Here is a 13,964-nt window from a genome sequence, read left to right as displayed (position 1 = left end):
TCCGACCGCCTCTTATAGAGTGGAGGGGCGCGCCGGCAGCACACGAGGCCGGGGGGCGGCGCGACGGCGCTCTGGGCTACGGGCGCAGCGGCTGGCGGGGAGGCGCCGGAACTGACCTGCGAGGGGACTGAGTGACCTGAGGGAACCGACCGCGCTGGGGGCTGGCAGGGAGGCGCCGGAACTGACCTCAGAGGGGACTGAGTGATCTGAGGGAGCTGACCGCGCTAAGGGCGCAGCGGCTGGCAGGGCGGCGCCGGAACTGACCTGGGAGGGGACTGAGTGACCTGAGGGAACCGACCGCGCCAGCGGCGCAGTGCCCGCCGGGAAAGCGGCGGAACTGACCTCAAAGGAAGCTGACTGACCTGAGAGGGATCTGTCTGATTGACCTGGGGAACTGACTGACTTGAGGGAAAACTGACTAGCCTGAGAGAGGACGGAACTGATCGAGGATGGGAACTTACCGGATGGGAACTTAGGCGCGCAGTGCCCGCCGGGAAAACGGCGGAGCTGACCTCAAAGAGAACTAACTGACCTCTGAATAGGGAACCGAGTGACGGGGAAGGAGAATTGACCTAGTGAGGGAGTCGTAGAGAGCAACACCGAAACTGCCTTGACGGGGATTGTGATTCTGTCATTCCTACATATTATTTCCTAGAATTTTGAAACTCAGTAACTGCATGAATCGCATACCAACCTGCCACCTTGGATGAATTCAGCTCGGCCTCGACGATACAGACCAACTGAAATGCAGCATGACCTTTCCCAGTCAGGTTATGACCTTGATCTGAGGTCAAATTTTGAAGTTGACCTTTTCAGTTCAACTTATAGTTCATTCGACAAAACTTAATGTGAGGAACACCAGGCCGGTAAAGTCAATGTCGTGCAAGTTGTGAGTCATAAGTTATTGCAGATATTTTTCCACACTCCAACGTCAAATTCTTAGTGCCCTCTGCCCAGAGGGCAAATTCTTGCCCTCTGGAGGCTAAACTGTGAACCTTATTAGGTGAAATCTGGGAACGATGCCTAGAAAGAGCTATCAAATGCGCTGCAGCTTTACTCATTCCCGAGCTATGCACCTAGCTGGGTTATTTTTGAGAAAATGTTATTTGGGAAATTGTCAAAATTGGGATAATTGATCGTGATATATTTGGTGTTGGTGACCTTCAGTGACCTCAACGATGACCAGAGGCCTCTTGCACCAAAATCCTCTTGCACCAATGCTTGGATTATTTTGCATCGTATACCCAGTCCAAGTCTCAAATGTAACAATTTGCGTGCAAAATTTAGCAAGCACATGTAGGATTATGTATTGGGCTATTGCAAACAAATTTACCACCTTTAGATTAGCTTATTCTGAAACCGGTTTTTCGATTTTACCTAGCTAGGTAGTTTGGTGCAAGAGGCCTCTGATCGAAAAATATCTGTTTATTTCTAAAACAACTTTTAGTGAGCTATGTATTTCTTCTTCCGCTTCTTTCTGGCTTTCTTGGGGTTTCTGAGGTAGCCTGGTGTGGCCAAATAGGCCCCCTCCACCAAGGAGAGGAGAGGATAAATGTTAAATTTTAACAGTAAAATGTCACTGACATTTATTGTGGGTTCTCCCCGAGCTGGTTGAATTGTTGTCGGTACACTGTTTATTGTGTAATCTGTATGCAGAGGAAATCAGCATAAGCTGGTCACCTGCGGCGGTTTCGGTGAATTAGGGAGCGTTCGTTCAGTGACATCTGACGACTGTTTGACCTGGCCACTGGCCAGGTCGAACTAATGGCTGTGTCGTCAGCTAGCTACGGGTCGCTGCACTAAGGACTTTCCTCCGAGCAGTGAACCTGAAATGACCACTGGCAACTACATATGCACATACTCCTCCGAGCAGTGAACTTAAATGACCACTGGCAACTATGCACATATCTATGCATGCTATAGGTATGTATATTCTGCAGATAAGTGTGTTCATTGGGAAGGCCTGGGTGTCTACCAATAGAGGGGCCTACCCATCAGGTAGTTGAGATTGGGGAAGAGGATGAACGGCACGGAGATTCACTAATTCATTCACTACGTTTCCATGACACGTCTAAATTGATTTGATGAAATTTCACGCGCGTTTTTCTCGGATACTATTCATTTTATGCAAAAAAAAAATGAGCACATATATTGCTTTAGCTTTTAGTTAATCTTATATTTACAATTTTAAATGATGCTGAAATGTTATAATGGAGCAAATCCATTTCGCAAAATCATAAACTTGTGCCATGGGAACGTAGCTGTCGATGTCATGACTTATGATATTGTGTCGTGATGACTTATTTCAGGTAGGTACATGCATTCTAAGTTATTCATAGTCTCTCAAATGCGATGACCTTTCCAAATGAGCTATCCTCTATTTCAATTTCAATTTTTACACACCAATTGTGATTATACTTAGCATTCTGACAGCCAAACAGAAATACAAAGGAAGCAAAACATTGTCAAGAAAAAAAATAAGAAAAGATGTTATCCTTCTGCATTTGAGTATGGGTCCATTTTATACATGTTCTAATCGTACATACATACATCCTTTCAGCGGTTTGAACTTAGGCAGACAGGTAGGCTCCTCATCTCCAAACATAATCTGGCTCTGCAGGTTTTTTTGTTTTTGTTTTTTGATAAACCATTCCTCAGGACTGATGTCCATCAGTGACGGTCGACTGGGCCTACCGGGCCAGGACTCAGGAGCGGGGATTAGTGAGGATCCGATTAAACAGCCTTTTGTTGTTATATCGTCTTTTGTTGAAACTTTGCTCTTTAGCGTCATGATACAGGATCAGGGCCCAATCTTACCAAATGTCGTGAATGCGCATTCACGGCATTTGGTAACATTCAGAACTATTCAGCATTCATTTAACTATTCTTTCGTTCAGGCAACATTCATAATCATGCACGTTATCAAAATCATTGGCCAAAATTAGGTGGATGTAAATAAAAAGGATATATTTGATATCAGTGCCGTAAACACCGGCCAGTGCTGCCAAATCCTATTCACGGCATTGGTAAGATTGGGCCCTGGTGTGTGACCCTGGTTTCGGGATGGCACAGCAGTCCAACCCTGCGGCGGCTGACCCTCCTTTCAGTATTTCTGCTGGAAAAAAGGTGATGTGGATGAGTTTGCCAAAATAAACATATTCTGGTTGAATTTACGCTCGCGACTACCTTACAGAAGCAAACAAAGAGCGGCTTTGACGACTTCCATCGGACGCCAAACACCAAACAGGCATCTTTCTGTATTTCAACCTTGGTGCGGTCGCTTCCCGAATATATTCGCCATTCCTCACAGTGGACTGGCGTTTAGATGAATGCGCTGCGGCCACGCGCGCGGACTGCCGGCTCCATAGAGCGATGACGTCACCTGCGGCGTGACGTCAGCAGTTTGTCTCGGCGGAATTTCCGCGCCGGTGGGTGTATTGTGACCTTCTCCTTCCGCCAGTCCGCCTGCGGCCACCTGGGTTGACCTGGCGGTGACCGACCCGGAGGATCTCGCCCGACCCAACGGAGAGCGTCTGAAGTGGTGACAAGGAGAGACGCCACTCAGTCTGACACTCGGATGGGTGCAACGGATCCGACGCCCCTGTGCGCGCATCTATAGATGACCGGTTCTCGGGTGTGTGGTGTTGATGGGTGTTCGTGCGTGGGTGTTTCACTGGCCGGCTCTATTGCCAAGCTTACACCCCTACCTGACACAGAGATCTGTTTACTCAGCACCATAGAGCCTGAATGCTGAGCGCGCCGACTTCAGTGAAGGTTGATGAGTCGAGATAAAAACGCTTGGCTATGCTGCTTTGAAGGAAGATGATTCGCAAATAAGAGCTCATTTCGTAACTTCGGTGTCAGATCTGTCAAGAGTTTTTCGAAAACAACGTGTTTCAAACACAGAAAAAGACGTTTCGTTGTGAGATAAGTGCCGGAAAGACAGGTCCCCCAATAGTAAATTTAGATGATAGACGGCTTAATTGCTTCCTGCCTCATGGCAAGAATCCTAGAAGTGGGTGTGTTACGTTACATACCGAGTGGAAGATAAACAATTTTAGTTTGGTGGGGTTGTAGGTATCATCGCAGCTACGCTCCACGCTCAGATCTCACAAAACGTGAAATTAACCCTATTAGTGGCAGGCTCCTGGCTACCCCTATCAGTGGCAGGGGGCTGTTAACGACCCCCCCCCCCTGATATCTCGAGATCTAACGGGCCGATCATCAAAATTCAAACGGCATTCGATTTCGCTCAACGTGATCTACATTTCTAAAAAAGAATAAAAATAAAAAATGTCAATAGGGGGTAGAGGGGAGTAAAAACGGGCAAATTGCAGATACATTTTAGACTGTTTATCACGGCCAGGTTTCTGAACCAATCTTAACGCAACTTTTGCAGATCGATAGAGATTAGAGAATGAACCAGGAATTCACATGGATCCTAAAAATATGCATTTTCAAAAATCATAAGCGGATACAGATCATTGAGATTGGGGGTACACAAAAAGGATAGTAAATAAGGTTTTTACTGTTTCTAAAAAGGGTGGTAATGGTCTTGTTATGTTACAATTTTCTTATGAGAGAACGACTACAATTGTATTGGTCATGCATAGGCGGAATCAGGGCACCTATGTTGGGAGGTAAAACATAACCCCCCTTTTTGGACGCCTGGATCCGCCTATTACAGCAAAAACGTGTCAAAAGAGGATGCACAATAACTTTGTATATGTTATCACATTACCTTTCATTCACTGTTCGTAAAACTGCTGCATACAGCTATAATAGGTACATCAGCATCGTGATCTTCGCCCAAATGACTCGCTTCACGAATAGGACCCCCCAATTCCCAGTGCTCTGGAGCCGCCCCTGGTAAAGTTATGAGCTTGAAATTTTCAGGGAATGCGCCCAATTTAGTTTTAGGAAAAGTCAGAAAATTTCAGCATCGTAGCTTCAGCGGTTTCGGAGATATTCCCGAAAAACCTGAGGGGTGGATGAAAACAACCCCCTGCCACTAATAGGGTTAACATCGAAGAATCTGCAAAGAGTTATTTTTACTAACTGCTTCCTTCACATCCATCGAAGCTTTTTCTTATTTTTCATAATTAAAAAGAAAATATTTGAATATAGTTATTTGCAAACACCTAAAAGCGCAGCTATTTTCGCCTCTTCGGCAAGCTAACGCTTGATTCAGACGCGCGTCTCCCCACATGAATAGTCCCGTGTGTCATGAGCAATGTCATCGCCTACCTTTCAGCTCAGACTCTGCCGCGGCGCCGGGGAAGTCTGTGAATAATTATATTTTAAGGGTCAGCTGTTTTTGTGATAAATAGACCAGGCCGCGTGGCACGCTCACGTTCATCGCACTCCCTGCTCAGTCATCACCAACAGCGCGCATCTCCTCAAGGACGCGCACTGCGCCGCGAGCGACGTAATGACACGGCGCCGACTCGAGTCAGGTGCTGGTGCCGACTCAGTCAGGTATGGTGCCGACTCAAGTCAGGTGTGGTGCCGACTCGAGTCGGGTATGGTGCCGACTCTATTCATGTATATTGCCGACTCAAGTGATGTTTGGTACTGACTCGATTAAAAAAAAAAAATATTGCCGTCTCGAGTCATGCATGGTGCCGACTCGAGTCGGCCATGGTAGATGTGCTGTCGATTCGCGTCAGGTATGGTGTCAGTCTAGTCAGGTATGGTGCCGACTCGAGTCACGCATGGTGCCGATCCTGTCAGGTATGTTGCCGACTTGAGTCAGGCATGGTGCTGACTCGAGTCAAGGGTCGTGCCAACTGAAATCGCACATAATACTGACTTTCATCCGCCCGATTTTCCTTAGAGTCAGGTTTGACTTTATGATCCGACCTGGTGTTGTCGCCAGGCGCCCTCCCGACTGGCAGCTACCGGGAAGGACAGACTGTGGCGTCGTGGCCTGGGTCGCACCAGGGTGCCGCCGTCTCTGCCTGACACCCTGTCCGAAGCCAGGGTGACCGGGGCACCGCGCTGAGGAGGTGATCACAGTGTCATTGACCCGCAGTCGTGCACCATGCTGTCCTGATGAGGATCCTGTCAACACGGTATGAAGCAGTCTGTTAAAAGTCAGCTGACCTCAGCCTACTAGGTATGGTTATATAAGTCAGCTGTTCTTATTGTGCTAAATATTCATGGGCTGGTACCACATGCATCTATGAACTGGTGCGCACTTGAACTTCCCATAAAGATGCTTGATGCATGCTAGGCAAATGTATGCTGGGGCCCTTGCCCTTGCCCTTTGATTCAGTCTTGTTCCTCTGGATAAATGATAGCACATAAGCTGCAAATACTGCGGCGCCAATCACTCCCCTGTTGATCTGAAAGTGTCACCCGAAATCCACCCAAGTATCTCTGAGGCTCAGCTCAATCGTGACACACCTTTCTATCCTATCTATCATCATAACTCGCAGTCTCCACAACTCAACCGAACATCATATAACATATACGGCGAGGACCTGAGCTCTGTCATCGTGACGCACGGGGGCTGCTCCCGGCGGAAAAATGAAGCCGACAGGAGTGGCAGCAGTGCGCAGTGGCTCCAAGTGGTCCGAGCAAGGTCAGATATCATTCGATGGCCAGCACATTCTACTGATGAATCTCTGCTGGCATCTAAGGATCATGTCAACTCGAACTCATTCCGAGGCTCTTTCACTGGAAGGAGGAAAGGGAAGGGCACAAAGACTGCTTACTCAGAAAACAATATTTCACGAAAACAATTAACAAAGTTTTAGAAGAATCGGACAGCTTCGCTAAATGTTCAAATACCACATCAGCCATCAGTCTTTTCTTTTTTCCTCCTGACATCGCTGTTCATTCACAGGAAGTGAGCTCTGCACCAATACATCGCTTGCCGCTTTACCGCGATATCTGGCAGTACGTCTGCGTGTTGAACATGCTCCAAACGTGAAGAATCGTGATCACCGCGAGCCCCGGACGTCTCCACGGCAAACCGTTATCTCGCAGGCCGGTGAAGTCCGGGAAACCGCTAAGATCGTGTGTTACTGTTCCATTGATGCACCAGTGGAGCCAGAGAGGCGCTCTTGCCCCTTGAACGCTGTGGGTGCACCGAAAGTAGTATCTAAGAGTAAAGAAAACCTTGAATTTTGATGACTTGTGTTTGTGCAGTTTAGGTAAAACAAACTTTTTCATTAAAATTGTTTAGCTATTCTTTATTTTCGAGTCAAACGGTAAATTTTCATCGATTTCAGGCGCTGCAGGGGAAGGCATTTGTGCAATACATGCACCTTCCCTCTGGATCCGCCATTGCATTGATACAACTCAATAATCTAGAAGTGCCTCAACTATGGTGAAAGTGTTTTTTTTTCAGCACATACAAGCCGGGAAACTGGAAAGTGTGCTTGTGAGATAAAACCGCAAGGCTAATAAGCAAAACTGTACAGATATGCGACTAGAGCATGGCGTTGCTTCAACCGCTATGTCATTGATGCTGGCCGGGGAAGGACTCGTCCTGAATGTCCTGAGCTGAGTCTGAGTGTTTTGCATGAGGTCAAAGTCACGTCAATGTAACGGTGCATCCTACCGTTCGCAGGTGTTCATATCGTTCATTGCCCAGTAATCAGTCGTGCGGTGCCCGTCAACTTCACTCATCATTGGACGGTCACGAATTAGCTATACCATAGACCTCAACATACAGAGGTCTATGGCTGAACATTCCGGCAACAGCTTACAGTGGCATTTCTTCCGTGATCGATGCCTGGAGCTCGAATCGCTTTGTGAAACTCACAGGTTCTAGCCTCAACCACAAATGTAAAGATAGATACCGGAAACTAAGCAAAGTTCATCGAGGTCCCAGCATCGATATGCTTTCAGAAGCAGGATAGGTCGTGTAGACTCATCGAATAATCACAACAGCATAACAAACAAGCTCGTGACTTCGCGTCACATCGCTCTAGGAGTCACGAAGGCCGGGGTTGATACGACCTTTCGCAGATAGGAATTTGTAATTCATGGTGCACCATGAAATGTTAAAGAACTGATAACTTGTCTCCCATGTTGACGTCATGCCGCGATGCCGGTAATTTATTGCCGGTAGTTACTGCGTTTGAACTTGTAGGTATTATAGTTAGCCTTGTGTGCTCGTTTTCTTATCGTGTCGTGAGTTTAAGGTACTTTTTTTAAAGTACTGTGAAGATAGTTTCATTTGATTTTCTATGACGTTTTTTATTCGTAACGTTACGTGTACCTTATCTTTTTGACGCTTATGATTATCACCAAAGGCTACGAAATAATTGGTACGCTGTTTACTCAGCTCAGGAATTTACATGTTGATTGTTGATCAATTTCGTTTAAACAACAAGCTGTGTTTAAAGTGCATCAGCCACTGTGCCAGTGGTGTCACAGCCAGCTTTGTCAGTATTGCCATGTAATCAGCCCGGGCACAGTGACTGATCTGTATGTTAGCAGTGTCAGCTGTGTGTCAGCTGTGTGTCAGCCGTATCAGAGATGTCAGCCGACCTCGTACCCCTCGCCGTGGGCGCCGGACCCCCATGTCATCTGTGCCAGTTGCACCGTGACGCTGTCCGCCTTCCCCGGCCTGGAATGCCGCCTCTGATCCATGTCTCGGGGATCCGCCCCGATGCTGGTCTCGATGCTCCTGATACCGACACTGGCCCGGCTCCAGCGGGCTCCCTTTCGTCACGGAGCAGCTCAGCGGGCACGCCGCTCGGTCCGTAAATGGTGGTGGTGACCCGTATAGGCCGGGCGGGGCCGGTAGATCGGCGCAGATCGCGAGGAGCGGACGGGTGATATGGGACCACAGGGTTCTCGACAGGCGAGAGGAATGCAGAGAGATGCGTCGTAGGCAGCATCTCTCTGCATTCTCAGGCGAGGTGCGGTAACTTACCAAGCGTGGCCTCGGCGAATTACAGTTCACAGTTCACTGATGGACACAGCGCCGGAGGCATGGGCAGCAGACAGGAACTCGCGCGAACGCAAGGGAGAAAAGTTCGCACGGTAATTACAGGTGAGCACAGGGATGGGCTCATTAGCGGTGAGGCTAAGTTGTAACTGTCGTTGGTCATGACCTTAACCTTCACGTCTGGGAGCGGTCAGCCGCATCCCTCGCTGTGTTTTCTCTCGCGCATCAAACGACCGCTCCCAGCCTGTCGATGTTTGATGACGTCAGTACGTGACGTCACCGTGCGGTGGGCGGGGCGCCGGCGCCGTGAGCGGCGGTGACCGCTGTGATTTAACGCGTTCGGGGCTCCCAGCGCCTGTGCTGGGTTGCCCCCAGCGCGGCGGTCCGGGGTTACATTCAAACCTTGACCCCCGTTATGAGATGCACGTGGGGACGACTGAGGGAGCGCTGGCTCCCACCCCCAGCGGCAAGGCGGCCGATGGCGCAGAGAAATAATGCGGAAATCTGTCAGCCGCGTCGCGGAGGAGAGGCGACGGTGATTTGGATGCGGCGTCGGTCAAACAGCTGCCCGCGGTGGACCGTGGGGAGCAGCACAGTGACAAACGAACGAGCACCGCGCTCCAGCTCACCTAATTTATGCACCGTTGACAGATGATGCACGCCCCAGAGCTCTGCCAAAGGCCGCGGCTTCTGTGCAGGGCCAAGGCTGAGTAATTGGCTCCATATTTTAGGAAGTAGAGCGTAGTGCTGTAATCAGACGGCTCTCAGTATCGTAAAGAAACAGATTGTCCCAAAACTGCAGCTTCCTGAGCCCTATGTACTCCATCGCGCCATTGCCGGCAGCTACCGGGAACCTTGACGGGACGGGCTCAGTGGGTGTCACCGAGTGCCACTGAGGGGCTCCTGCTGCCGTCGACTGCAGCGCGGACCGGCCAATTGGGTCAGAGGCGGTGGCCGTGCGCGCATTAGCGTCGGGTACGGCGCCGCCCGGAGGTCGCTGCGGATGACGGCCCGGCGTCATTCGTCAGATGACGGTGGCGGGGCAGCGCCGCCCGCCCTGCCACCGTTCGTCAGCACGCGGTCACGGCGCGTCGCACACGATCGGAACATCTAGAGGCGATGGTCGGGATCGGGTGTCGGCCCCGCGGCGGTCCAGGGGTGCCCCGTCTCCCTGACTTCGTACTGCTCGGAGAGATGAACATCAGAGAATGAGGGCGATCTAGTCAGGGTGGATAGGGGGGACAGCGATGCGAAGACAGCACACGTGGGCAGGTGAGTAGGTAAGCTATACAGCCCGGGACGGACTAGGGATAAATGGTCGCAGTGCGACTTTACAAATAGGAAATAACTGGATTGAGGAACGTGCGCCACAGAATGTTCGGCCAAGTGTGCTACAGAAGAGATAAAATCGACCTGAATTTGTGGCCCATGAGAGGTGGATCAGGCCACTTTTCTTCATATCGATAAAACGATAACTGAGAATATGTCAACAGAAGCTGCAGCTTCATCAAACATTGACACCTCGATAGTATCAATACTTTAGGTGTAACCCATGCTGCGTGTTGGTCCGTGTCGATCAGCCACGACAATAAGAGTCGTTTTCACGGAAACATCCGAGACTCGTGCAGAGTTTGTCTCGCCCGACATGGCAAACCCCGATCAATCGCCGATGGCCGGTGTGAGACCGCTAAAGGCATGCATCTCGAAAAAGTGGTCCGGCGTGCTCTATCTGAGCGATGCTGCTGTTTCTCAGAACGTCACTTTTTGTTTCTGATGGGCGATTTATGAATAGTTCCCAGGAATCTGCCCATGGCCGTGAACCTTGCGAACCTGATTCGTTCCACGCATAAAGATGACTTCCCGCTTCCTCACAGCACTGTGGCTTTGAATAGAGCTGATTCAGCGGTGACGAAGGCTGAGGGAGATGATACGAAAGGCACAGGCGACAATTTCATCAACTATAGCATGCGCATTGCACTGGCTGTCTAAGTCTTGCGAGCAGTGCATGTCACTTCATAAGTTTTATTCTCTCTCTCTCTCTCTCTCTCTCTCTCTCTCTCTCTCTCTCTCTCTCTCTCTCTCTCTCTCTCTCTCTCTCTCTCTCTCTCTCTCTCTCTCTCTCTCTCTCTCTCTCTCTCTCTCTCTCTCTCTCTCTCTCTCTCTCTCTCTCTCTCTCTCTCTCTCTCTCTCTCTCTCTCTCTCTCTCTCTCTCTCTCTCTCTCTCTCTCTCTCTCTCTCTCTCTCTCTCTCTCTCGCTCTCGCTCTCGCTCTCGCTCTCGCTCTCGCTCTCGCTCTCGCATTCTCTCGCTCTCGCATTCTCTCGCTCTCGCATTCTCTCGCTCTCGCATTCTCTCGCTCTCGCATTCTCTCGCTCTCGCATTCTCTCGCTCTCGCATTCTCTCACTCTCGCATTCTCTCACTCTCTCTCCTCTCACTCTCAATCAATCAATCCATTTATATCTATCTTTCCTTAAATTCTCTAATTTGCTAAGCTCTACCTATCACATGCTCGCTTGTTTTATTTGCCCCACATCCTCATTAGTTGTAAAAGTCGCATGCCGATTATAATTGCTTCTGATGGTAATTCACCAGTGTTAGATAATTGCTTCTGCGTGTGAAACCGCTCTTCCCGTGAGCATAAAGTTCGCAGCTGGGTGGTGCGCTGGCCCATCTTTTCCAAAAGTCTACATAACTCAGCGCGCAGGTGCATCTACACGTATCTCTGCCGTTGTTCTGTGGTTGGTGGTCATTACCAGACATTCTTTAGGAGCCACATTCATTTGTTCACATCAGTCCTTTGATAACTCATTGCATTGATACAAAAATTGAGAATGGGATAAGCGGCAGTTATCTATCAAGCGCTGTGCTGAAAATAATTTTGCTTTGAATTGTAGCAAAAATACGTAAATGTGATATTTTGCCATGGTATGATGAGATATTATGTTGTGTTTTGGCACACGTGATACAGCCAAGTAATCGCTATAACGCACAAAACGTCTTAAAAGAAAATGAGTGGATTGCAATACTGCCTGAAGACCGTCTATCCTACATAGTGATTCATACAGACGGCATACACATTACACTCGCTGTGCTGCGGTGACCTCTCGGCGTCCCGAGCGGCTCGTGGCCCGGCCCGGCACGGCTCTGACAAATCACTGCACGTGTCTGCCGACGTGAGGCGCCAGAGCGGTCCGCACGTCGGTCCGCACGTGCCGGAAGGCGGAACCGGCCAGCATCTGCCGGACACGGCGACATGATGTGCGCGGTGCGTGCCGGGTGGTGCGGCGGCCTGACGGGCAGGTGCGTCTGACCTGAGATCGTCTGCCGCTGCCGACAGCCCGACCGGCTGGGATGATGGGTCTGTCAGAACCCGATAGAAGAGGGAGGGGGTGAACGACTGACGAGACGGGCTTAGTGTAGGGGCAATAGGGTAAATTCGGTGTTAAATGGGTGCAAAACTACTCCTTAGTAGGCGGCACGGTGAAAAGTCCCATTTAGCAAACAAAGAGTCAGAAAGGCTCGGGCCAGTATGTATAATATCCGTCTGACTGGCAAACGTATTCAGAGCAGTTCGCAACTAGAACATTAAGATGCATCCGCATATATCTAGCGGGGTGGCAGCTCATCATCACAAATTTATTTTTTCAGCGTTCGCTTTGTAAGAAATGAAGATTGATGGTATTGAAGGATATTCAGGCGAGGCACGCATTATGCGTAGGTACTTGAAATTATGACAATGATGATAGTTTGCAAAAATACGAGCAGAAAATACGCGTCTTATAGGGACATAATGGCTGACAAAACTGACGTCCATATGCCTTGCATTTATCATACAAACGATTTAAGCTTCCGATCAATCAAATCTGACTTTGTTTGTGCGTAAATGGCTGTGTGTGGCCGCAAAATAAAACATTTGTATGCATGCCAGAGTGATGTGTCTCGGCTGAAAGATCCTGTCTTCCTTCTGCGGTTATCTTTGTTACTTTGGTAAGTCAGGCAAGAATAAGCAGCATTTTTATATATCATCTAAAAACTGCCTGAACACACCCATGCCTCGTAACTTTGTGCATCTTACACGAAGTAAACGGTACTTCGGAATTTACTTCTGCTTGTACTTATACATGTTGTTGTTTTCCAAGTAGCTGTTTGCAAGCCTATAGAGCGAAAACATGGCTTGGAATACCGAAGCTATGAAGCATGGCTATATTTATCATGGCTATAGTCACGTATCAAGTACCTTATCATCATGGCTTTGGCTGTATCTTCGCCACACGGATGTCTAAGAAGGCATGGAAATTGGAAAAGGTGTCGCCATGTTAATTAGAACAACACCAATTCGAGTGATCAAGTAGAGTATGTTTTTTTTAGGGTGACTTCAGCGCTGGGTAAACCAGCCCGAGTTATTAAAGGTAGTGTGCCACCTTTGAAAGATTTCCCATTTTATTTTTCCTAGGATAAGAAGCTTCTGTTTTTACCTAATAGGTATCGCAAAAAAATCAAAAATGGGCCTGGAATAGTGCCTTTTTCGCCTAAAAGTTTATCGGTTTTTCGATATGTATAACAACTGTAGTGGGCTGACCTGCAAACAGGCGTCGGCAACAATCGCGAATGCGGCGCACATTTGACAATAAGCAAAGGTCATTATTACGGAGCGAGCGAAGCGAGCGGAGTCTTACGTAGAATAACGGAAATTTCTGAGTATGAGCGGCCGGCCGGCCGGCCGGCCGTGCGGACGCTTTTGCGAGGCTTATATCTCAGCAACCACTTGACCGATTTACACGCGGTAATTTTTATAGGGTAGCTTCATTCCTTCTACCAAGTATTGGACTATTCCCGATGCATGTGAGTGACCCCTTATGCACGTGCCACGTGCAAAACGAAGAGGTGTCAGTTTTGCAATTGTTGCAATATTTCGGTAACTACTTGGCCGATTGCGCTGAAAGTTGGCAAGTAGGTAGGCACCCACTAGGCACTGCATATCCATGTGCCAGAGTTGGGGTGCTGCTGCACGTGCGCACGTGCAGGGGTCGTTTCCAGATCTCGAGAACGGCTGGAC

Source organism: Amphibalanus amphitrite, unplaced genomic scaffold, assembly GCF_019059575.1.
Source record: "Amphibalanus amphitrite isolate SeventyFive unplaced genomic scaffold, NRLGWU_Aamphi_draft 001319F_arrow, whole genome shotgun sequence".
In the NCBI taxonomy this organism is placed as follows: domain Eukaryota; kingdom Metazoa; phylum Arthropoda; class Thecostraca; order Balanomorpha; family Balanidae; genus Amphibalanus; species Amphibalanus amphitrite.
The sequence above is the reverse complement of the archived record's forward strand: the minus strand, read 5'-3'. Positions refer to the sequence as shown.